The sequence below is a fragment of the Diorhabda carinulata genome, chromosome 7 (genome assembly GCF_026250575.1).
Source record: "Diorhabda carinulata isolate Delta chromosome 7, icDioCari1.1, whole genome shotgun sequence".
NCBI classification, from domain to species: Eukaryota; Metazoa; Arthropoda; class Insecta; order Coleoptera; family Chrysomelidae; genus Diorhabda; species Diorhabda carinulata.
Genome location: NC_079466.1, coordinates 15,672,482 through 15,697,464, shown reverse-complemented (window position 1 = coordinate 15,697,464; position 24,983 = coordinate 15,672,482). Strand labels below are relative to the sequence as shown.

The 24,983-nt window shown below is 32.9% G+C and overlaps 1 protein-coding gene across 1 annotated transcript in view; it reads right to left on the bottom strand.

The window, feature by feature from the left end:
* LOC130896333 (frequenin-1) overlaps nucleotides 1–24,983 on the bottom strand; it is a 240,036-nt gene that overhangs the window by 112,124 nt on the left and 102,929 nt on the right. The gene's annotated exons all lie outside the window — the stretch shown is intronic.

Genomic DNA, 24,983 nt, shown 5'->3' with positions numbered 1-24,983 from the left:
TGCTTGTGGTGGGCTGAGTGTGTACGGAGACAATTGAAAAACATATGCAAAAATATTCGACCCATGGCGTGGGGTGGCATGGCGCCATGCTAGTGGATTTCGGCCTTAAAGCGTGTATATGTAAAGATACACGCGGAGGTTTCGAATAGTGTAAGGCAAACTTATAGGATAATTTAGGAAAACATGTAGTGGTAAGTGTTGAATTCGAAAGTACCCAATAATAACATGTAAATCTTTGCGAATAGGTATAAATATAAAGAAAAAAAATTTCTAACGTTGACTTTGCTGATTAAATAATTTTTCGTAGTATGTAGCTTAGCATTGTCTTGTTGTGAAAGGATCCGCTTTCAATAATCTAAACCTGGAAAATTCTCTGATAGAACTTGCACCAGCATCAATGGTATGATATCTTAAGAAGGTACAAGTGTGATGATCAGCGGTACTAGCTTGTAATCTCAATTTCCCGCGCAGCTCAATGACTACAGCATTAACTGTGTCAATTTCAAATATTTTCCTTGCTACCACGACCGCTTTAAACTTTTCTTTCCAATAATGTCATAAACTAACGTCATAAACGTACTGCATGTTCCATAAATAATGATTAGAAGAGTTTGAAGCATTTGCTGTGTTCTAAATCAGGAATTAGTCTCCAAGAGGCGTAGAAATTTTCATATATGATGTATATATGCGTACATTTCAAGTAGTAACTATAACAAATTGACGTATATGAAAAAAATATTCCATTTTATTTAAAGTGGCACTGGAAATGGTTAAAAGGATTCCTTGAGTCACTTTATGAGATTTATTATCTTATAAAAAGGCTTAAAATATCGCAGCGAGGTGAAAAGGCACTTATTGAACGGATATAAGAGTATTTCAAATGTTCCTTCAATCGAACGTTTTAGAAGAAAGTGGATTTGGGATGATACGTATCGATATTTATGAAATTCAAACGATATACGAGGATGAATATCCATACTATCGCCTTTCAACAAAATTACTTTTTACCATTACTTCCTTTTTTTTCTAGATTTACATAAAATATCGTTCAAAAGAATCTACATCCATTTTCTCCGAGAGATCATTAGAAATTTTATTCTAAAAAATAAGTTAGCATTCTTTCTCGAATCTTTTTGAATTTCCAATATCTTCTAAATTGTGCAACAATGATCGTAATATGAAAACTGATGAGATCGTTCCTTAATATTGGAAGAGGGCTATTGGATTAATTTTACAGACTCAACATTAAGAAGGCAGAGAAATATAGAACAAAGGCTGAAGTAATAAATGCAAAAAAACGCGGGATGGTATATGTTATTATCACACGTATGGGCCAGGTACCAGCCGATTTCCCCTGGATTTTGATAATCAAGGTCGATTTTCTTGAAAATTGGTATAAAAGTATTTATAACCTTCTTGTATTGAATTTTATTTCATCAGAATAATATCGTAGGTCGATACTGTGACAAATTCTAAGCAAGTTTTATTCTACAAAGTTTTTTTCTCTAGTAGAGTTATAAACGATTGAAAATGCTCATTTTTCATTGAAAAAACGCATATTTTTCTACAGTTTTTCATGAATAATTTCCATTTCATCAGCAAATTTATTAGAAACAAAAATGTAGCTGATAAAAAAACTAAGGGATTCGTATTTTAAGGGACTCTGTAAATTCAACAACAACTGAGTTATTTCTCGTTGGAAGATAGCTATTTTTGGGGAAGCCCGAAACTGGAAATCTCAAATAACTTGAAATGGATCAAATTTTTGGAAAAAAATCTAGAGATTTTTTTCAAAGCACATCAAAAATCTTTTGGAATGAGCACTTTTCAAATTTTTCTGCATAAGAATTGACTGGTTTATAACAAAAATAAGGTTTTTTTTATTTTTTTAAAATATTTAATAATTTTACCATCGACATTACCATACCCTAATTAACTCCATTTATATACTATTGATATGATTCATGTGATTTGACCAGTTTTGAATGCTTATTTTATAAAAAAATAATCAATTAAATTGAGCAGTGCATTTCCGTAATATTGAAAAAAATAAATTTTTCTTAAATAAACTAAAAACTATTCATGTTATGAGAGAATGTTTCAAATATTAATTGAAGGGTTTCTTTGGTGCAAAATCTTGAAATTTTTTAAATCTATGTATCATAAAAATTGAAGGAGATACATTAGTTTGCATTCGCGTTCCATATGTGGCTTATGCAACTCCTTTGAGCTGCACCCTTTTGGAACGAAACCGGAGGTTGAAAAATATTTATTATTATGACGTTAATATACTTGAAATTTCCAACAAAATACTTTTTTAAAAAAGTTTTTAGCTTGAAAATTGAGCGAGTTAATGTTGAAAAGTCAATTACTTTTTTTCAAAATTTCGGAGCACGAATTTTGAAGCATTGGGAAAAGAGACAATCAAAAATCAAAAATGTATTTTTAGAATCAAGTAGTTTAAGGATCTTAGCGAAAATATGAATTTATTTTGGGAATTATGTGACATCTGGGTCTTGACCAGAATTAGGAAATGTGTTTTTCGAATCATGCGGCTTCTGGATATTGTCGAAAATCAAACAATTTTCAATAGAATAATGTGGCTTCTGGTTTAAGCGAAAATGGAAAATGTTGTCCTAGAATCATATGGCTACTGGATCTAAACAAAAATAGAAAATGTATTGAAAGGGAAACTGTTTGACATCATTTTCGATATTGAGAAGGCCATAACAGAACAGTTTCAATCAGGAAAAAATCTTTATAGAAATTATTTCTGTCACAGTAGGAGTGAAATATTTAACGGTGTCTTTTATGTTCACATTTTTTCAATACAAATCATTCTTGTACTATATTTTCTAAAACTGTTTCAGTTTTGTTGAATTAGTATTCTCAAATTCTATGTTCATTTGAAATAGTTCACTTCACATAACGGCATTCTTATTTGAAATAACTTTCCCCGTATACGCATATAAGACAAGTATCTAAGTAACTTCGTGATAACCTCGTCGTATTTCCCATCCAAAAATGGCTGGGATAAAAGGAGATGACGTGAATTCGTATTCGTATTATACTCATGAATCTTTTCTTCTTTTGTGATAAATACGCTTTGTAACAGACGTCCTAAGGGTGCCAAGGTGAAAACTCTTAATTTAGGATACCTATTTTTAAAAATATGTCGAGAGGAAAACTTTTTGTCAGAGTTTCGATAGAGGATGACATGTTCAATCTAAATAGACCGAATAGGAGGTTGCAGTATACTTGAATGGTTCAATATTGAAAACAAATAATTACGATGAAAATTTAAGTACTAAGAAAATTTCCTGATACTCAATGACATAATGATAAGCTGGATTAGTAAGCGACAAAAACACACATGGATAAATCGTGTTGTATATTATCTTCATAAAAAATAGATTCATAACGCGCTGATAATTCATAACAGCTTAATTGAATGATCATTGTTATCCAAGTTCATTTTTTTTTCATGAAACATTTTCCAACAAGAAGGAATGGAGCTCTGATTTGAAAACTTTTGCAAGATTAAACCGGTATTAACCCGGTCAGGCAAAGAAACAATGAATAAAAGTGATGATATCAGATGTGAAAAGAAGTAAGATGAATTATTTATGTTAGTGGAAGAGTATAAAAAAATTATAGTTTGAAAGAGATATTAAAATAAGTATATATTCATATTCCATTGCCACAAACCCCACAATTTATTTGATTTTCCAAAGACTTTTTTTGAACTTACATACAAGTATAAGATACTTACAAACCATTTCAAGAACATATCGTAACGTTTTTCTTATTTCTCAATTTATTTAAATTGTTTTCCATCGGTGGGGTGAATTTATACACAGTTTTTTACTTATTTAATTTATTTAGACACTCACAATTGTCTTAACCAACTTATATGATAATGATTTTCCACTACTTGTAGATTTAATTATTTACTACTCTTATGATTACTTTCTAATTTATTTTAATTACTTTTCATTATTAACTAAGTCTCGCCGTTAAATACATTTCTAGAATCTTGAAAAGTAAGCAATAAAAGCAAATAATTAAAAAAAATCCTTCCTAGAAATCATTTCTAAGAAAAAATAATATAAACAAATTGCGCCGTTTGTAAAAAACATATCAAAGACGACGCGAACAGGCCATTGTAACATATAACAGGACCGACCTCACGATCCATGTCGTAGACAAGCTCTTAACAATATCATCAAACAGCAGTTGAAAATTTAAAATCATGGTTTGAAAGCAAACTCAAATTGATGGAGGGATATAATAAGTTTCTTTTTCTTGCGTTTTCAAAAAAATCAACAAGAAACTAACAATGATTATTTCACCAATTATAGGCTATAGACTAATAGCCGCGCCGTACCTGTCGGAGCTGCATCTTCCACTTGCATAACTAGGTGATCGAGGCCGAGTATTAGTTTTTGAAAACGCACATGTATCCTCCATCTATTTATGGAAAAATATGTCGGAAATTGGATAATTGGGACCGTTAAAAGTAGTTGCTCTAGTATTTTCACGCAGAAGCGAGTTTATGTGTAGACATAGCAGCTCCTGCTCCTGGTGGTCCTTGGCGAAAAATTCTCACTACCTTGGGCTAAATTGGGCTTTTTAGTTTTCTCTTTGCTTGTAAAAATATGAATATATAGATGGATCGATGTGTCAGAACGAAGCAGATTTCGAGTCTCATTGTTTTTGGCACTCCAATTCTGATAATATCGACGTCTGCCGCCAAATTTATTTTTTCCAATTCAGGCATTCTTGAATAATATTCAACGGGAATACTCAAAAATATCAATGGAGCAAGTCTCGTACATTCAAAAATTGCCAAAATTCTCCAATTTCATCTATTATATTGTCGAATTATCCCAAGTTTCGTGATTGAAAAATGACTTTTTATCACTTTTTACTCTGAGAGATCTTTCTAGGAACTATCCTCATGATATATAATTAATGAGAAATATTTTTGGCAGATGCTCAGAACCAAAAATAGCGTTTTCAAATCTATCATTTAAATTTTCAGGTTGAATGTGATAACCTATTAATTTGTTACCTCAATTTGCTGCTAAGCAAATAAGTGTTGGTAAGGTGATACCCTTTTGACATTTGATTCTCATCACACCAGTAGTTAGCATTAAAGTGGCTCCGTCGGTAAAAACAAAACATTTTAAGAAATTTGGATTCAGGGCAGTAGTTTCTAGTAATATATGTCAAAATTACACTTTAACCGGTAGATCATCTGGGAAAAGCTCTTGGACTTGTCTTTAATGATAAAGATGTAGCTGTTGAAAGTATCCTCAAAGTACTTAAACGCTAACTGTTAGATTTTGATCAACTAAATTTAAAATCATATTTTCTTCATAAATGGTTCTTGTTGTCCTTGGCCTACCAGAATTTATTTTCTTAGGTCTTCCATTTCCAGTTTCTCGACAACGTCGCTCAATGGCTATAAATGTATTTTTACTTGGACAGTTTTCCATAGCAAACTCAGAGGAAAAGGTAATTGGGGGCCTAAGTATGAAACAAACAACAGCTTGAGTCCCAGAATCGCAATAAATGATCATAAAATTTTATTTGTTTCATACTAAGGCCTCCAATAGCTCAGTGCCCATACTTTTCCACTTTGAAAAACAAGATCCTATACTGATTCGACTGGTTTTTTATGAAACGTTACAAGTAACGGAAGGCCTCAGTCTTCATCAATACTTTATACCCCCATCGGTTATTACTTCATAATTTTCAAATCAAAATATTCCAAAAACGCTACACAGTATTGAGGTTTATGAAGAGGAACTTTTTGGTTTGAAATTAAATGAAGTTCAAGTTTACTTGAAATTTTGATTAATAAATCCAATATTGAGAAATTCATGGGATGTATCAGTTTCCAAAATACATTTGTATAGAATTATAATACTATGTTGCCCCAGTAGTTGCGGCAAAATCGTGGAAAATGTGTGTAATTTTTTACTGAGCAAACCCCAAATATTTTTCAGTTTTCTATCTATCCTAGAGACGTGATAACCTCTTTTCAAAAACACCCTATATCCAATTAATTATTTCACTCTTTGCTTTACTTTTCGAGATTAATTACCGTTTATTGTGAAGATCTGGGCTAAATAAACGATATGTTACTCAAGCAAACAAAGACCTAGCTGAGTTGTTTCGGATATATAAGTATCTCACTTGACACAAAACTTTATAACCAAACTTTTTCATAAATTTCATCGGTTTGTTGAATGTAACCAATATAATTTTTTATCTTAATCGAGTTCTTCGTGTATTACGTTTGTGTGAAAGTTAAGCTGGCTTGATCTTTGTTGGCATTAAATAAACCAGCTGACCACAGTCGATTAATGAAATTGTTCAACGAAAGTGACTTTGTGGTCATCTTCTAATTGCTTTCCCCAATTCCTATACTAACTGAACGAGTTCGGGCGTTTCCTTGATAGAACCTGAAGCACATGAAAACTTTAAACTTTTAAAAAGATTAAGAGATTCGTTAAAAAAAAATTCAGCAAAATGATCAAAAAATTTCAGCAAAATGATCATGGGTTGAGTGGAAATTAGAATTACAGACTTCATTAGTAGAAACGTTTGAATTGAAAACCCCAAATTCTAATAGAAAATTGTTTACTCAATTTTTGGCATAATTCAATGACTAGGGAAACATAACTACTCTGTTGAGGTTCAACAACAATCATTTGGATTGTTTCACAAATGTCAATTGACATAATAGGGTTATTGACAATAAAATAATAAAAATTACGAGGGTTGTATGAAAACTGACTACTAATTATACGTGCGTACGCGATCCGCACTTTGAGTGACGCTTTGATTGATTACAAAGAGCGAAGAGGGCAACTATGGTTTCATAGACCTGATAAGTAATGACGACCGTGTTTTCGGAGAGTCGTGGGATTGTAGACTATTGTAACTATTTTTAAAAAGGTATAAGTACTATTGCATGATAAGGTGAAGATATAAATGGCATTTCAAGCAAATGAAACTACTCTTCCACTAGGACTACACACTTTAACACACACAGAATTTAGGAATTCAAATTGTTTGACCATCCACAGTATTTATAAGATTTTCTGGATACTTTTCATCAAAATTAGTTAGAATTATGTATTATAGTAAAGAAATAATGATATTAAATATCCCCCATTAGTTTTAATATCAATATGTTATTAATTTAATTTATTACTATTTCCGGTACATGCATGCACAGGCAGGCAATTGACCACGTTGTAATTAATTCCTTTTCTGTATACATCGAATTAACTAGTTGAAATTTTCGACTTTGTCTTCTATTCGGAACCAGTAAAATTGGATTCAAGCGGTCGAAAGTTAAGTTGTGCAGTGAATAATTAATAAAATGACGGAAGTCGAGCACCTGGTAGAATTTTCTGCAGCTTGCAGCGATTGGTCCATTTTCAAAGCAAGGGCTTACGTTCATTGGTTTGGAAAAGAGAATCATAATGAATCATATGACTTCGTTACCTGATTTCATTTGCTAGACGCTGAAACTAGAACGCGTGCCTGGCTATTGTATATCGTAATCTCTTTAATGTATGTTGAGGACGTGAGACTGGGCGCTAGTGAGAAAATTGAGGAGTAGAAATAATCATTACCAGAATAACTAAAACCAGTTGCAGTACTGTAGACTATGTCACGTCATAGTGTGGTTCAGAATACATTCATTTATCTCTTCTAATAGACTCATGAATTTAATAGAAGCGGCTGATAATCTTTTTTCCCCTTTCAAGTAGTGCCATTCTGATGACAGTATTATCTCACGGTAGTACGTCCAAACACCTTATACTTCTAAATAATGCCTACTCTATTGCAACAACTTTTTGTGATTTTTCTTGGATTTTCAATTGTGTTAATCATAATAGGAACACTTCTTGTATAGTTTATACCTTACCAAAACGTATTGTGAAAGTTGATATAACGATGTCTTTTTGCAAGAAAATAGAATGTGGAGTGCCTCAAGGGTCAATACTAAGCCTTATTTTGTTTCTTTTATACATCAGTGGTAAAAGACATACTTTTTGCAGACGATACTAGTTTCTCTTTGAGCAACTCTGATCTTACGGCACTTCATACGACAATATCTAGTGACCTAATCACTCTTAAATCTGGTGCAACTCTTATCTTCTGTATTTCAACATTTAAAAATACATTACAGCCTTTTGTACTAAATAACATCACTATTGACTTGTTGAAAACAATTTTTTGAAATAGGATTTACATATTGCCGCTTTATCTAAAAAATTGAGTTCTGCCTCTATAATAGTTTATCATCTTTCATTCTGGGGTACGTGTAGTCCGACTCAATTTGAGCCAATGTTCAAACTACAAAAGCTGTTAGACATTTACTCTCAGACAGAGCTCACTGTCAGGACCTCAAAATATTGACTCTTCTCCAATTCATCTACCTACTCCGTGTTCCGAATTAGGTAAGGGCTCAATACCTTATAATGCAAAAAATGCAGAATCATTTGCCAATTGGAATCAAATCTATAACATCTTTTTCCCAATTTTGCAATAATTTAAAGGCATATTTCCTGGAAACTGCCTTCTACTCTATAAACGACTTTTATTTTAATACTTATATTTAATTCGGAGCATGTTACGCACTGATTTTATGTTGTTATTGATTCTTAATACGAATGCCGTATAGATAGTTTTATTAGAAGATAATTTCGTTATTCATTGTAGTGTATACTTTATATCTAGATTTTATTTATGTATGTGTCTTTATTAAGTTATTTGTCTGTTTGTTCCTTAGTTTTTTACAAGCTTTTGCCTACAAATTGTAAAAAATTTGGACGGAAAATTTACGTAAAACTCTCATATAGTTGATTGTTTATTCGAAAAATAAATTGGTTACATTATTTCTATTCGTGTTACCTTTTTTTGTCCCTTTTGTCCTTTTCCCGAAGTCAACAATTATCCTGTTAGCGTATTTTATTTTTTGTTATAACTGCTGAACGGCGACCTGATTAAGAGACAACCGCTCGACGACATCCTAGCGGAAAGGAGAAAGAAGCAATCCTTTAAGCGTCTAGCTAACATCAATCAACGCTTTTTAGTGTCTAATAATAAGAAAGCTAAACATACATTTATCGTGTTTCATTTGGAAATAAACATCAATATTTAACGAAATTGAAGCAAAAACAGAAAGATACGGTTGAATATAGTCCACTAATCGAACGAAAAAATAAAATGTGGAGTTCAGTTCACGGTGTAAAATAAAAAAAAGATAAGAGAGTTCAAAAAAATTACTAGTTAGCATGGATACTTTCAAGTTGAACGGTTGCAAATAAATCGACTTTTTAGGTCCTACAACTCCTCAGGATTGCAACTTAGACTCTGTTCTTAAGCAGGACACCCTGTACATGTAAAAATAGTAGAAAATGAAAATATTAGGTTGGATAAACTTATGTTATTTCAACATAGAATATATCAAATTTTTAGAGACGATTAACAATTATTCAAATTTAAGGCACAAATGATGATTTGTGTGAAATATTTATTGTAACTATTTTTTTTTTCATTGAAAACCAACTAACTGAAAACTAAAAAACAAGTATTTGGAATCTATATTAAAACACATTTCAATATATTGAAACACTTGATTGTTATTCTTTGACCACTTCTTTGGTGTAAATTTTACAAAGTTATTATAGTTCTTCCAATATCAATTGCAGAAGACCGTCAGTCCACGTGGACTCTCATCTATACTATTTACAAATCAAAACACCGAATCGTAAGCATAAATGCATATAAATTGACCGAAGCTGTCGGAAGGCGTATGTACCTCGAATTATTGCTGCCAGACATTGGCGTCGGTTGACGGGATTAATTTAATTAATAAATTTCTTCAAATAAATAGAAATATGGCGTTCTTTAGACCATGGGCGAAAGAAAGCAATGAAATTGTACTGTGTAGTGAGGATAAAAACAAGTATGAATTTAATAATAAAGATTTAGATATACACAGCAAGTTTTTTTTATTAAAAAAAGAGCCGCGTTAACCTGAAAGATTATTAGCGGCGGGACAATGTGGGTAAACTCTTAATCTGAGTTTACAAAACAAATAAGCACTATATTAATTTGTACAGGTTAGTCAATTTTAGGAATTTAACCATTTTATCACAATCACACTCTTCTTTTCACGTGGAAGTTCACTTTCTAATCGTTCCTGATGTTAGAGTGGACATTCGACAATAATATATTCTGCTGTTAAAGGAGTATCGCAGGTGAAGCACAGTTTTTGTTGCTCCTTCTTCAATAGTTACTCATGAGTTAACTTGGTGTGTCCTATTCTCATGAGATGCTGTATCACTTGATCCCGTCGTCTTTGTGATATTTTCCTTTTGGGTAGTAGATTTTCCGTCGAATGTTGTTTAATATAGCTTCTAATGTCGGAATGTGGAATTTCAGGAGTGCGTTTTCTATGATGTTGATACTGCAGACAACTTTAGCTTCCCGATCGGCTTTCTCATTTCCTATTATACCAACGTGGGATGGAATCCACACGAACTCGACTTATTTGTTCATATTGTGAAGTGCTTCAAGGTCGGTTTTAATTTGGCATAACATTGGGTGGTTTGGGTAATACCCTCAATATTCCCTGTATTGCACTTGAGGAATCAGTAAAAATGACTGTCTTTGATTTGTACTGTTGTAATATATAATGAAGGGCTTTGGAGATTGTTAACAATTCTGTCGAATATATGGAATATTCCTTGGGTAGCTAAAACTGATAGGTGGATGTTTCCTCGATGAAAGCTGCGCCTATTGCTTAGATTTGAGATGTTTTTGATGCATCTGTGTACATTTGGTAGTAGCTTTTATACTTGTTTTTGATCTCTTGAAAATTTTGTAGAATCAGGGGTGACAGAGTACTGGATTTAGGGTACAGTAGAAGATTTGTATTGCTTTTGGGAATTTTTATGGTCCAGGAGGGTGGATAGTTAACATAATTTTCGGGAAATCTATAATTCGTTTGCAAAATGATGCGGATAGATTTGATTTTTGGTCGAAAATCGAATGAAAATGATCTGGGACGGTATATGAATAAGTGGGATTATTATAATTGGCTCCGCTTTTAGCTGCGTATTGTAGACTCAGTTTGTACCGTCTGGATGTAATAGGAGGCTCGTTACCTTCCACACAGAGGCTTCCCACTGGACTGGTTCTGTAAGCTCCAAGTACAAGTCTTAATGAAAACACAGCAAGTTATTCTTAATATATTCGAATGTTTATAAAAGGAAAATATTCAGCAATCTGATAATGCAATCATAATAAGAATTGCTGAATTAACTAGAGTAAATAAATTTTCTATTTATGGAGTAGTCACGAAAGGGGTTGCTGTGGATCATTCACAGAACCGAAAAACTGAAATCAGTTAACAAAGCTATTTGCCAGTAAGTAAGTTTTTGTTAAAGAATAATCATCCTTCAAGATATTCTTTTTCCCTATTCTATCCATATTGTAATGTGTAAAATTATTTACACTGAACACTTAACTATTCACTAAACTATACACTAAGACTCATTACTAACCATTTATAATTTTCAACATAATTTATTTAAACACAATATTTACTTATTTATCTCGATTTGTTCGGTAAGGCATCAGATTATTTGGTGACTGATCACTTGATCACTAAAAACGAGAAAAAAGCCACTGAATCGAGCCAAATGCTGGTAATATATTGAGTACGTAGGAGTTTTAATTCCGCCTTACAAGGTGGCAGATTCGATGCGGAGGTTATCATGTTGATAATCAAATAAGACTTATTTATTGAATACCAGATGTGAAGCAAAAGTGAATAACAACAGCTAAGGTCTACTTCTTCAATATTTCGACTTTAACATCTTGATTCAGTAGGTTTATTCCATTGAGAAATATGGCGTCAATCTTGTAGTTAGCCGCGTAATTTGAATTAAATGGATTTGGCTGTTTTATGCATCACACTTTTTTGCCAATCTAACAATTCAAGTGAGTTTATATGGTTTTACACATCCATGTGGTTTTTTCTCTTGGAGATGGTAAAAAATGTCATTATGGACCACAGGTGGAATTGGTAAGTTAACAATCTTAACCGAAGTTGAGAGGCATCTAACCTTAGTTATGACATAATCCTAAAAAATTTAGTGATACTAGAAGACGAAAAGCTGCTATTTTTGTAAATAGCTTTTGTCATGATTTGATTAGCATTAATAAAACTCTGGGAAATAAAAGAGGCCTCGCAAACCTGATAGCGCCGATGTTAACGAGTGATCTAGCGCCGCCATTGGATCGAGTGAACCAATTTTTAATCGAAAAGTAACCGGTGATTATCAGTATCAGAAAATACATTCTGCACTTGATGATTTCGTGATGAATTTCATAACTAACCTCCACTTACTGTTATTACTGTTAACATGTTAAAATATTAGGAGATGTTACCACGCCTTCTATGCTATAGATTCATATAAAATCCATACACTACACCCCATTATATAATCACACTCAATGGCAGTGCTATTTGTCTAGTGCTCTTTACGATAACGGCTGTCGGAGCTACTTCTAAAGGGTAAAGCATTTAAAGATGTTTGCACTTTACATTGAAAGTCCATTTGGGTATTGAATAGAATTCATACACCAAAAAAATAAATTTCAAGACAACATAAAAGTATTCGGTGATCAATGATATATTGATAGTTTTGAACACATTTTGAAATTATTTTTTAATATGTGGATGCTAAATAAATAATAGAAAAGACATTTGTGAGTAATTTTTTAATAAATTTTGATGGTATCTATATAAACTTCATAGTTAGTAATTTCACAAGTCCCGAGTATCATTTAAATTGAAATTCTTCTTAACATAGTCTTTTTTCAAATCTATACATTTAGTTCAGCGAAATAATGGTTGCCGTTTTTGTTCTCAAAATAATCCTTCACGTTTGCATAATGTCCTCGTCTGATGAAAATATCTCAACTACAAATAAAACTCTGAGATTGCAGAAAAAGTCAATGTAGGCCATATCTGGTAAATACAGTAGAGGTAATTTAGAACACTAGCCTACAAAAATATATACAATTAAAGAAACAAGTCTAACATCGCCAAAGAAAGATGGATGGAAGAGAGTTGTCGTGAAATGGAAGACTTGAACAATATGGCATATAACATGATTATTTTAATTATTAATCTACATAAAAAACTTGAGGAATTAACTGGAAATACAATAAAAAACATCAAACATCAAACGCCTATTTGCAACAGAGCGCGATGACGCGGGAGAAGAAAGCGGATTGACGGAAGAGCAATTTATTCTTAAGTCCGAAGTGGATAATGCCATAAAAATTTCGAAAACGAGAAAAGCAACTGGATCTGACAACATTCCAACAGAATACTTGAAGGCTTTGGACTTGACCCATGGACTTGACCCATCTACAAAATCTATAAAACAGGGGAAATTCCAAAAAAATTCTATGAGCCACACACTAAAAGTACTCTTGAAAATAATCCAGTGGAGAATATACCGTAAATGTGAAGAACAACTCGATGAAACGCAGTTTAGCTTAAGAGGAGAACTAGAGAAGCATTATTCGCTATCATAGAACTACTAAAGAAGTGCAGAGAATACAATAAAAATGTATATGTCTGTTCCATTGATTTCCAGAAGGCCTTTGGTAAAGTCCAATCCGACCAACTTATAGAGAATTTAACAGCTTAGATCCAAACGATATACCATTAATCAAAAATGTCTATTTCAATCAAACGGCAAAAGCGCATGTTGAGAGGACATGGAGAGAGACGAAATCGAAATTCAAAAGGATTGCGTTCTTTCACACACTGAATGGAAAACAAATAGAATGAGTGCAAAAACACAAGTATCTTGGTTCCGTAATAAACGCTCAAATCCAGACGAAAAAATCAAGATCAGAATTAGAATGGCTCGAAAGGCATTTGTCACATACTTCTCAATGTTTGCAAACAGAAATCTAAACCTCCACGTCAGAATAAGATCCATGGAATGTTATGTGTGGTTGGTACTGCTGTAGTGAAGTGGAAACCTGAACTTTGAAAGATCAAACGATCAAAAAACTTTTGCAGCATTTGAGATGTGACTCTATAGACGCATCCTGAAGATACCGTGGACTGACGACGAAGAACTAAAACGCATTGATCGCAAAAGAAAGCTGTTGACAATTATTAAGATAAGAAAAACTTGCTACAGATCATAATGCAGGACAGAGTAAAGGGAAAGAAAGGCATCGGCAGGAAGAAGAAATCCGTATCTTAAGAGAATGGACAAATCTCAGCGTCGGAGGATTGTTTTATGTTGCGAGGGACAGAGACGCATTTAAAAACGTGGTCACCATATTCAATGAGAAGAAGAAGAATCGTAAATGTTTGTCATGATCAAGATTTATCTTTTTGAAGTTATATTGTATTTATGTTCACATATTGCTCTGAGTGGTAAATAGGATAATGATCTTCCTGTGTTTATGTATTTTATATTTTATAGTTCATTTATTGCAGTTGTTATATATCACTATTCACAGCTTCCTTACCGACCAAGTCTACATGGGTCTGGAGGAATTTTGAGTGTGAGATTTGTATGCGTCTGTGTGAATATCTACAAAAATTTTCATTTGTAGAGTATGTCAGTAAAGTGTCATCTGATAAGCGTGTGGTTGGTATGATGTTTGTCGAATGAGGTAAGCTGGGTAATGAATTTGATCCATTCTCTTCTCCAGGTGAAGTCTGAGAATATTCTATATAAAGGCATTCAAATAGAAAGAAATTTAATTGCCTAAAAAGGATCTAATTCTAGTATAGAAAGGTTTGGCGGTTATCGGTTGACATGAAAAAAGATTTGTAAAGTAATTTTGCAAAGTAGGATTAGAAAGATTGGATTTTAATATACATTCTTTTATTTTTTAAGGATGATTCTCCTGATTCACAGTACAAACTTTCCTCTGTCATTGTTTTGAATCAAACGTGAGACTGAATCGTGGAAGCTGTTGAGTTTTTTCAAAAGGGTTTGTTGCTTGTTGAATAGTAGAAAGTGCCAACAAACATCAGTGTTAGCTAGCACCGACTATCTACACCGGTATAACCAAGTGTGCAACATCATCCACGAGGAAATGTCCAACAAGTTCGGTCTTCTCAATACGCAGAAGGTGCTGCAAAAATTTGCTGCAATTTTAGACTCTACTACGATAGGTCCTTAATCAACGATAGACAGGTGGCGAATAACAGACCTGACATCGTGGTGGTTCATAGAAGAGTCAATTCAGTCCTTCTTGTCAATGTAAACACTCATAACCTTCTCAGCAAATAAACTGGCTAAATACGCGGATCTCGCAATTGAGATTAAACAGATGTGGCACGGCGAAAATGAATCCAGAAGGCTGTAATAATGATTACTTGCCGCATAGTGCGCAGGTTTATTATGTGAGCCTGATACTTTAGATAATTTGTATCCGTGAATAGGTAAATAATACCGGCTTTGAGCTGAGTAGTGCATAAGTAGTCTTTCGCATAATAATCATTATTATAATGAATAATAAAACATTTTTTGCCTATAACTTAGTATTAAACGGCTACACCATTGAAGAGGACGAGAAGGTAGAAATTATCTGTAGAGATACATTTGCCAGACAATTACACTCTACACCCCTTTGAAATGATGCTTATTGTCCGCCGAATTAGTTATAAAGCCAAAGTTTTGAACTATTACCTCCTTGAAAAGCTGCGTGATTACTTTTCATACGTCATTAATCTTTAACAGTAACATGAACTATTCTCTTAAAAAGAAAGCAGTCAATTATAAAAAGTACATTCCAATCCATGTCAATATATCCTAAGAGTATGCTTAAATTATTGATGACACGACGATTCGTATTCGAGTTTGATTGGAAACAATTTTGATGGAATGGAAGCTGAATAAACTATTTTTTCAGCACGAGATAAATGGAACAGACGGCTACAAATTGTAATATGAAATCTCTCATAATAACAAACTACAATCAATACATTATTCCAGGAAGTTTTTTTTAACTTTACATTATCTCCCTTATTCTCCTTTGACTATTAAAATGCTTTTTACGAACACTTTCCGTACGGAAATTAAACTACGTGTCCGATACAAAACTGTAGAATCAGAAGTTGTAATATGTCAGCATTACGTGAGTAGTTATAAGCTCTTCTTTTAAAACGAAACGTGAAAATAGACATCGTCTTTCACCTAAAGGGGAATTTGTTGGTACAGTGAAACATTAGCCTTTGATAAATTTTTTCCTTAAAAGCTTAGTTAATACTATTTAGACAATCAATTAAAAACAGAATAGGAACGGAACATCAAAACATAAGACATTTTTCCTTACTATATGTACAAGGACTTTCCCAACAACTATCAAATTATTTTAATAAATATGATATTATAATGAGTTATGAAGGACATAATACGTTTTCTAAATATTTAACTAAATTGAAATCTAAAGGACTAAAAAACTAAAAAAGTAATATTATATATCATGTGTCTTGTACTATTTGTGATGCTGTCTACATAGGGCAAACCTCTCAATACTTAGAAAATGGACTAAAAGGTCATCAATACGATAAGAGAAATAAAACTGCGTTAACGAACCATGAAATATCAAAAAAACATGAATTCAATAATAAAGATTCAAAAATCGTTGGAACAGAATCTAATACACGAAAAAAATTTTTAGAAATGGTTCACATTCATAAAAACGAAAAAGCTATAAATGATAAAAAACCTTATTAATTGGAGAAAAATTTATAGCTCTATTTTGTAAATTCTAATAAAACCACAAATAATTTGATTGACCAAGTACTGCCACATATTTAAGATGTAAGGACTAAAGAAAAATTAATTGTTCTTGTAGGTTGTCTATCTTAATATATAAAAATTCAGTGTCCATGTGTATGTTCCGAATGAACTCAAAAACGAGTCAACTGATATTCATGAAAGCTGGCATATATATGTAATTTGGACGAACTTAAATGATAGGATAGTTATTATTCAAATTAATGGTCTCAATAATTAATAATAAACTGATCATCAACGTTGATTGTTGTTATTATTCGTAGTTTCCATAAGTCTGGAACAGATGGCGCCTTAAGCGAATTTCTTTTGAGAGAACTGTAAAATTTTGTCCTTTCCGCCTCATAAATGGCACCACACTTTAATGTGTTATATTTTCTTAAACTACACACTATACATGTCTCATTCTTCATTTTGTCTTCGTTGCGTACATTACTTCGAATATTTTTTGTTTACTTCTAACTTTTAGTTATCCAGAGAACAGCGAAATTCATTCACATTACTATATTTAGTAAAATGCAACCTAAAAAATCCAACCTTAATAACCGTAGTAAGAAGACTCGATGTGCACCTGTTGAAAGAGTTCATGAATCAGTCGAACAGAGAGCAGAAAGAAATGCAGATCAAAGAATTCGCACAGCTGAAATTCGTACACGAGTACAGCGTGATAATCGTCGACAAGAAAATTGAATTTAGAACCAGGTTGGCACGTCAACAACACATAGATTCCTGAAGAGAATAAAACCGAGAAAATCATCAAACAATCCGCGCAGTAACACGTGGGATCATTTGTTCGTCATTTAATTTGATTATAAAGTTACTGTTGGTGCGATGTACAAAATATGCAATTATTGTCAGACGTTAAAATTTCGCAATGAAACATCCGGCATGTGTTGCGCATCAGGAAAAGTTGTATTGTCACCACTCCACCTGAACCTTTGAAATCCTTTCTTACTGGCATTTCAAATAACTCAAAATTATTTTTGCATAAGACACGAAAATTTAATTCTTGCTTCGTTTGGAGCATCCAAAGTTTGTGATTTGTCATCTGATGGTCGTAATTTTGAGACAACTTTCAAAATTCGAAGGGTATATCATAAAATTGGATCATTGATGACAATGCCAAATGAAGATCCAAAATTTCTTCAAATCTATTTTATGGGCAATTGTGAAGAACGTGTAACAACTCGATGCTAGTATAATTTCATTGAATAAGCAGAAGAGGGAGCAATTGTATTGTCATTAGAATTATTTCAAATTAAATCACTCAGCCACAGCAACGAGTGACCAGATCTGCTAGTTGATTAATATAAATACGCAAATTGTTAGTGCCAATATCATATTTTGATAAAGAAACATCAAATTTTATCATTCTTTCAAAAATTAGTAAAAGAACTAATTTTAGAATAGAAGAGACCTGAAATCAAGAACATTTAGATGCATTAATTACTCTTTAGTATTTATATCATAACTAAAATTCAATTCTATCAATTCAAATGACATGATGAATAAAAAATAACACATTTACAATATTTAATAACTTTTTTTATTACGTCGTCCCGTGTTTCTTTTGCTCTTTCTTCTGTTTCTTTTTTGTTGTCCTTCGACTTACCAAAGTTTTCTGCTTGTCTTAAATTATCCATTCTCTGTCCTCACAAGCTCAACTGCTTCAGCTTGCAGTTCTTCTCTTATACATTTCTAATTACATCTTTTCTTCTCTTCTTCTTCTTCTTTGGGTTCCCTCTTCTAACGAAGATTGGCGATAACCTCAGCAAAGTCATTTCTGTCTCTGACCCTTCTTATCAGCGTCAGAGAGTCTAAACTGGTCCACTCGCGAATATTCTTCAGCCTATCGTTTTCCCTCGAGTTTCACTTCGATCAGTAGTTGCAAAAGTCTATATTTGTCATTTCTATATATGTTTCCCAGATACGAGGTTTCTATTAATTCTATAAGTTGCCTTTAGTTCTTTTTTGTTACTGAGAGGTCCAGGGATTTCTCAGCATCCTTCAAAAGATCCACATTTCGAAATTTTCTTAGCGCTTTAGTGAGTTCCTCTTTAAGGTCCTAACCTCCGTTCCGTATAAGATTATAACGTCGAGTGCTCGGTATGTGAACAATTGTCTCATTTTTAGAAAGAAATTTCTTGTTTGCTCGATGCATGATCTTATTTCTATATCTGAGTCTATATCTTTTGTTATCCAACACCCCAGATATTTAAATTTCTCGACATTTTCGATGATGCCAACATTTAGGTTGAGAGGCATGGGTGGATGGTTGGATGTTTTGGGGACAATCATGGTTTTGGTCTTTTTGATGTTGAAGTTAAGCCCATAATCTTCTTTTATAATTTTTATGCGATCTAAGAGTGCTTGGAGATCCTGTTCACTATCTGAAATAAGACCTTATATTATTAAGGATTTTTCCATTAATTTTAACACCTTCTGTTGCTTCATTTAACGCTCTGGCAAAGGCTCTGAATATATATTGAAGAGTAGACGAGACAACACGCATCCCTATTTCGTCTTTGTAGGTTTTTTTTTTATTTTCCCGTTCAATTTACAATCTGTTGACAATAGAGCAATAAGTATATATTTTGAATACTAGTTAAATGGACATGTGGGAAATAATAGCCCAGTGGTTATTTCCTATTGAACTACAGCTACAACGCAACTGCTCAAGAACTAGGGACAAGACAAGTTTGACCGAGTAACATTCAAATCATGAGCGATAGCACTATTAGGCACAAACCAAGAAAATCAGTGATTAATCTAAGAGTTTTTGCTTGAAACCTTTCGATAATTTCTTTATTCGAATTTGATGCCCAGAGTTGCACTCCTTATGACCAGATTGATTTGAAAATAGCTTTGTTTATCAAGACCTTGTTCTCAAGAGATAACTTGGAGTTTAGTCCGATAATCCAGTAAAGATTACGCAGCTTGAGGCCAAGTTGTTTTATTTTAGTGTTTTTTCCACCTTAGTCTTCAATCCAAGTGAATTCCGAAGTATTTTGGTATTGTGGTACTTCATTGCCGTTTCACAGGTGGAAAATTTCCTCTTCTATTTGTAAATATTATATATACCGATTTTGTTTAATTGACTTTTATTCTCCACAATTTCAGCAATACTTGTAGACTATCCAGGTTTGATTCTAAAAGTTGGAATGCTATTTGAGGGTCTTCGTGACAGGATAAGAGGGCAGTATCGTCGGAAATGTAGCCGTTAAGACATTGTTAGAATTTTGGCAAGTTCGACGTGTATACTAAGTAAAGAACAGAACCTAGTTCACTTCCCTGTGGATCTCCAGCTTTTATGGGATGGAACTTCGAGTGTTTATGTTGTCATTTAACGGTCAGTTAAATAGGATTTAAGGATTAGGAAATTGAGGGGAAAGAGCTTCTTAATCTTATACAACAGTCCAGTGTACTAGAATTTGTCAAAAGTCTTGCTCATATCCAAGAACACAGCAGAGCAGTACTTTTTATCTTCTAGACCCGTTTTACCTGTTCAATAATGGCGTGCTCTTCTTGAATACCAAAGTGATGTTCAGGGATCAAATGGTTATCTGAGATGATCGTTTCTAGTTTAGTTTTTAGTATATTTTCCAGTATTTTGGACAAAATAGGGAGCAAGCTAATTGGCCTATAAGAAGTTTACATGTTTGGTTGGTTTACCAGGTTTAAGGATTAAGATGATCTCCATTAGATTGAAAAATGTCCCAACCTCAAAATTGCATTATAAATAACTGTTATCAACTTTAAAGCACACTGGGGTAGTTCTAGGAGAACTTTGGCATTTATCAAGTCATACTCTTGAGATTGAGATCTTTGGTTTCTTTCGGGACTTGGTTTCTAGATAGTTTTGTTAGCGGTAGTTCTAGCTGATACGGGAGTCCGATTGTTTGTTTTAGCTCTTCTTCTGGATCATCTATTGGTAAAGGATTTGGTTGGAAGAACTTTTCCAGGTGATCAGCAGAAGCATTTGTTCTTGTTAAGTCGACTCTTATCCAGTGGCTTTCTATAGAGCGGATAGGGTAGTTTATTGATTGTGGGCGGTCAACCTTTTTCATTGCTTTCCATTCTATGGCTTAGGTTGCATAAAGATTTCCTAAGTAATGTTGAACATTATTATTTTTTTTTGCTAAGCATTATTTTTAGTTCTTGAGAGGCTTTGTTTCTTTTATCTTTTGAGCATCTTGTTCTTCGCCAGATTTTACGTAAACTTTATGAGCAATTTTATCTCTATTATTGTAGTTAATTCATGTATTGCACCTGACTGCAATTTGAGTGTGGTAGAATGTCAAGCAGCATCTTGGCACTGTTGGCATGGTCCTTGTAAGATGCTCTACTGCAGCTGTGATTTCAACATTTGATTTCAGAGGTATGTCCAATTCCCAATCGGTAAATTTGTTGTGAGGAAAGACTTGGACGATTGCTATTAGGAATTGTTATTAGGAATTTTTCTTGACACGATTATTATGGTGTCAGAAACCTATTACACAGTGTATTGTGTGTAAGATCTGTATAAATTGTTGGGAGCATATAGAATGTTCATGAGGCAATAAACAGCAGTTAATGTAAAAGGACCCTGCTAGTTTTCCATAATGATGAAATAAAAATAATTTATAATAAATTCAAATGTGTTTAAATCAATTTAGGGATACTATAACTTTCTACATAGAGACGAATACAAAAATACGTTAAAAAACTCGGTTTCTTACAAAGTATATGTTGCAATTTCAATAGAAAGTTAGTGAAAATATCGAAATATTATAAGTACTATGAAAATATTTTATATTCTGTGACCTATACAAAAAACTGTTAATCGATTTTTGCGACCCAGTGACCTGTAAATTTCTAAACGTGCGTTTTTTGATAAATCTACTGACCTTAACAGCGCGGATCGTTGAAAGAGTTCGTGTTGCTTTCTGTGTGCTGCATTTTTTATTTTGAATTGACCCACCTTCCATATAAATGAAAACAGATTCCTGATAATCATTTCTAGATTCATCATTTCCGTTTTTCGTTTCTATATTGGAAACAACATTATTTGGATGTCAATAACAATTACCAAGAAGGTCTTGACTGACCTTGACGACGAGTTACGAGTCGACCTATCACCCTTTGGAGGTAATAATTCCTTACACAAGGAATATCTTATTTACGTGAAAAATACACTATATTTATCAAGTTGCAGCCAGAATCATAGGAAATACCTTCAATTTTTCATCAACATCAAACTATCAATAACTAATTTGAGTAATATTAAGTGATATGAATATGACTAGTATATATTATTAGAATTATGTACATTATTTACATTTATTCTTAAAGTTCTTAAAGTAAGATGGAAATCTATGTTTTCTTTTATGAAAATATGAATTTGGCATAAAATTTTCATCATTTTCATCTTCGGACTTCGACAAATATTCGTCACCACTGCTATCTTCTAAAAACTACAATAGCTCTTGATCTGTGAGTTTTTTCGAACAATCTTCCTTTTCTTGCAGTCTAGAAGATCCAGATTGGGCATCGATGTTTAACGTCACAAGGAATAAAAAACGCATAACCAACTATACCACGTGCTCGATAAATATTTATAAAAAGAATCCGGAGCAGCTCCAATATATCCACGCTAACGTCGATTACATATGGTAAAAGTATCTTAAGTAGTTGATTTCAATGGTAAATCACTTCTTGTAGTGTTTAAACAAAAGTTTCTGAAGCTAGTGTGTACAAAATAATTGAAACAAGGGATGAAATATGTTATGCGAGTTATATAATTATTTCATAAAATTAGATGAAATTAGAATCTACAGCATTTTATAGTCCCTGTATAGCAGATGTGGTAATTTCTATTCATGCAGTTCAACTTTACGTTCAAGTTCGCCATTCTTATTTGTTCTCTAATGAGGCACGAAGTCGAGGACACACTCAAGTGATTAGAACATTTAAAGTTCTATCAAATTGGAGATGCAACGGGACTTTTTGGCGCTCCAGTGAATTTCTATCTCAAACTTGGTCCTTAAATAAGGTCGAGTGGATAATTTTCTTCGAATCTTAATCATTCAAGTTTTCCTTTGCTCATGGACATTAGCTCAATCATAATGAACGGCAAAAGTCTGTTACATACTTCAACGTACATTCTGTTAATCCACAGGTACATGGTAGGAGTAAATTCAATAAGTTATTGAAGTTTTTTGCGAAACATTTTTATCAAGAATGCTTCTTATTCACACTTAAATAAGTTTCCTCATTTCGAACTAAGCAGCTATTACAAATTCAGATAGAGTTAAAGATAAACTGAAACAAATTAAACAAGAAAATTTCCTCTGTTTTTTCCGTTCGCGATCCTTGTTGAGATGTAGACCATTTGAAGATACTTAAAATCACTCTAACTATAATCAGAGTGACTATATTTTCTTTAATCTCAAATGGGCAATTTACAATACTCTAGCAACATGAAGTAACCTTGACAAAAATCTTTTTCAATGTAGTTTCTAGAAAAAACTTTGGTGCTATCGATATTTTTTGACTGATTACTATTACGGGTATATATTAAAAAATTATTAGCCTACTATAGAACCAAACAAAATTTCAATGTCAAAATATTTTATTACTCAACATAATTTTCCTCTCGACTGGATACATTTATTATTATGTTTCTGCAATCCAGACCCTCACAGCTTTTATTACCTCCTCGTTGGAAAAAAATTTACGACTTCTTAAACTTCTTTTCAATTGAGAAGAGAGTTGATAGTCGGATGGAACCAAATCTGGTAATTAAGGGGGGTGTTCTAGTAATTGAAATCCTAAATCACGAATTTTTTGCATTGCAATATGAGATTTGTGTGCAGGGGCGTTGTCCTGCAAAAACAAAACACTTTTGGATAGCTTTCCGCGTCTTTTCTCTTTAATTTTTTCCCTTGGAGTGGTCAGTAATGTGTGTGATCTCCAGTTATTGTTCTACCCCTATCCAAAAAATCAATCATGATTACTCCATGGTAATCCCAAAAAACTGAAGCAAGAACTTTTCCAGTACATTTTTGGACACGAAACTTCTTAGGTCTTGGAGAACCAGGGTGTCACCATTCCATCGATTATTGCTTTGTTTCTGGATCGTAGAAATGTACCCAAGTCTCATCCATAGTAACAATACGGTTTAAGAAGTCTACTTCGTTATCAAATCGAGCACAGATCGAACGCGATGCTTCTACCCTTGCACGCTTTTGGTCAACATTCAAACATTTGGGGATCCATTTTGCAGCAATTTTTTTCATGTCCAAATTGACGTGAATTATATGATGAACGCGTTCGTATAAAATATTCAGTACTTCAGATATCCGTTTTAGTCCAATTCGGCGGTCTGATAAAATCATGTCATGAACTGCATCGATATTTTCGGGGACTGCACTCTGATTTACTTTTTTGATATCAAACTTCACACTGACACTTCTAATAAGTTATTGTCCGTTGCTATGGTAACGCAATATATTGTTTATGCAAGGATTTGGTCTAGGCTAACTAGATATCAATACATACTCGTATGTACAAAATCAAAATTTAGAAAGTAGAAACTCCTTCGGTTTATACTTACAATCCAGTAGCTTTAAAATTAGGTATATTTGTTAAGGTGTTCAAATAACTCAGTTTAACCTAATTCATCTAATATTGAATAACTGAACAATAATTTTATTATTAATGTCATAACTTACTGCATTTTCTTCTACAATCCGAATCTGATCTTCATGCTGTTTTGCATTGAAAATTACTTTTTATATTCTGAAGCGGAAAGAATTTAATAACACTGACTGAGATGGTGTAAATATTATTTTTACACCAAAAATTCCTTCCGTTCACAAAACCTTTTAAGGCAACATAAAGGTTAATAAAGAAGCTACCTAAAGTACCAACGGGTAATTGCATACATAAAAAAATTAAATTACACCAACACAATGTGTTTCTAGGATTAATAATAATTTATAGTTGAAATTTAAAAATATGGCGCAGGCAATAAATTCACCGAAATAGCTATTTCTCTAAAATATGTTGGATGCGCGTTGGTGTGTCCACTACAATTTTGAATAACACGAAATGAAT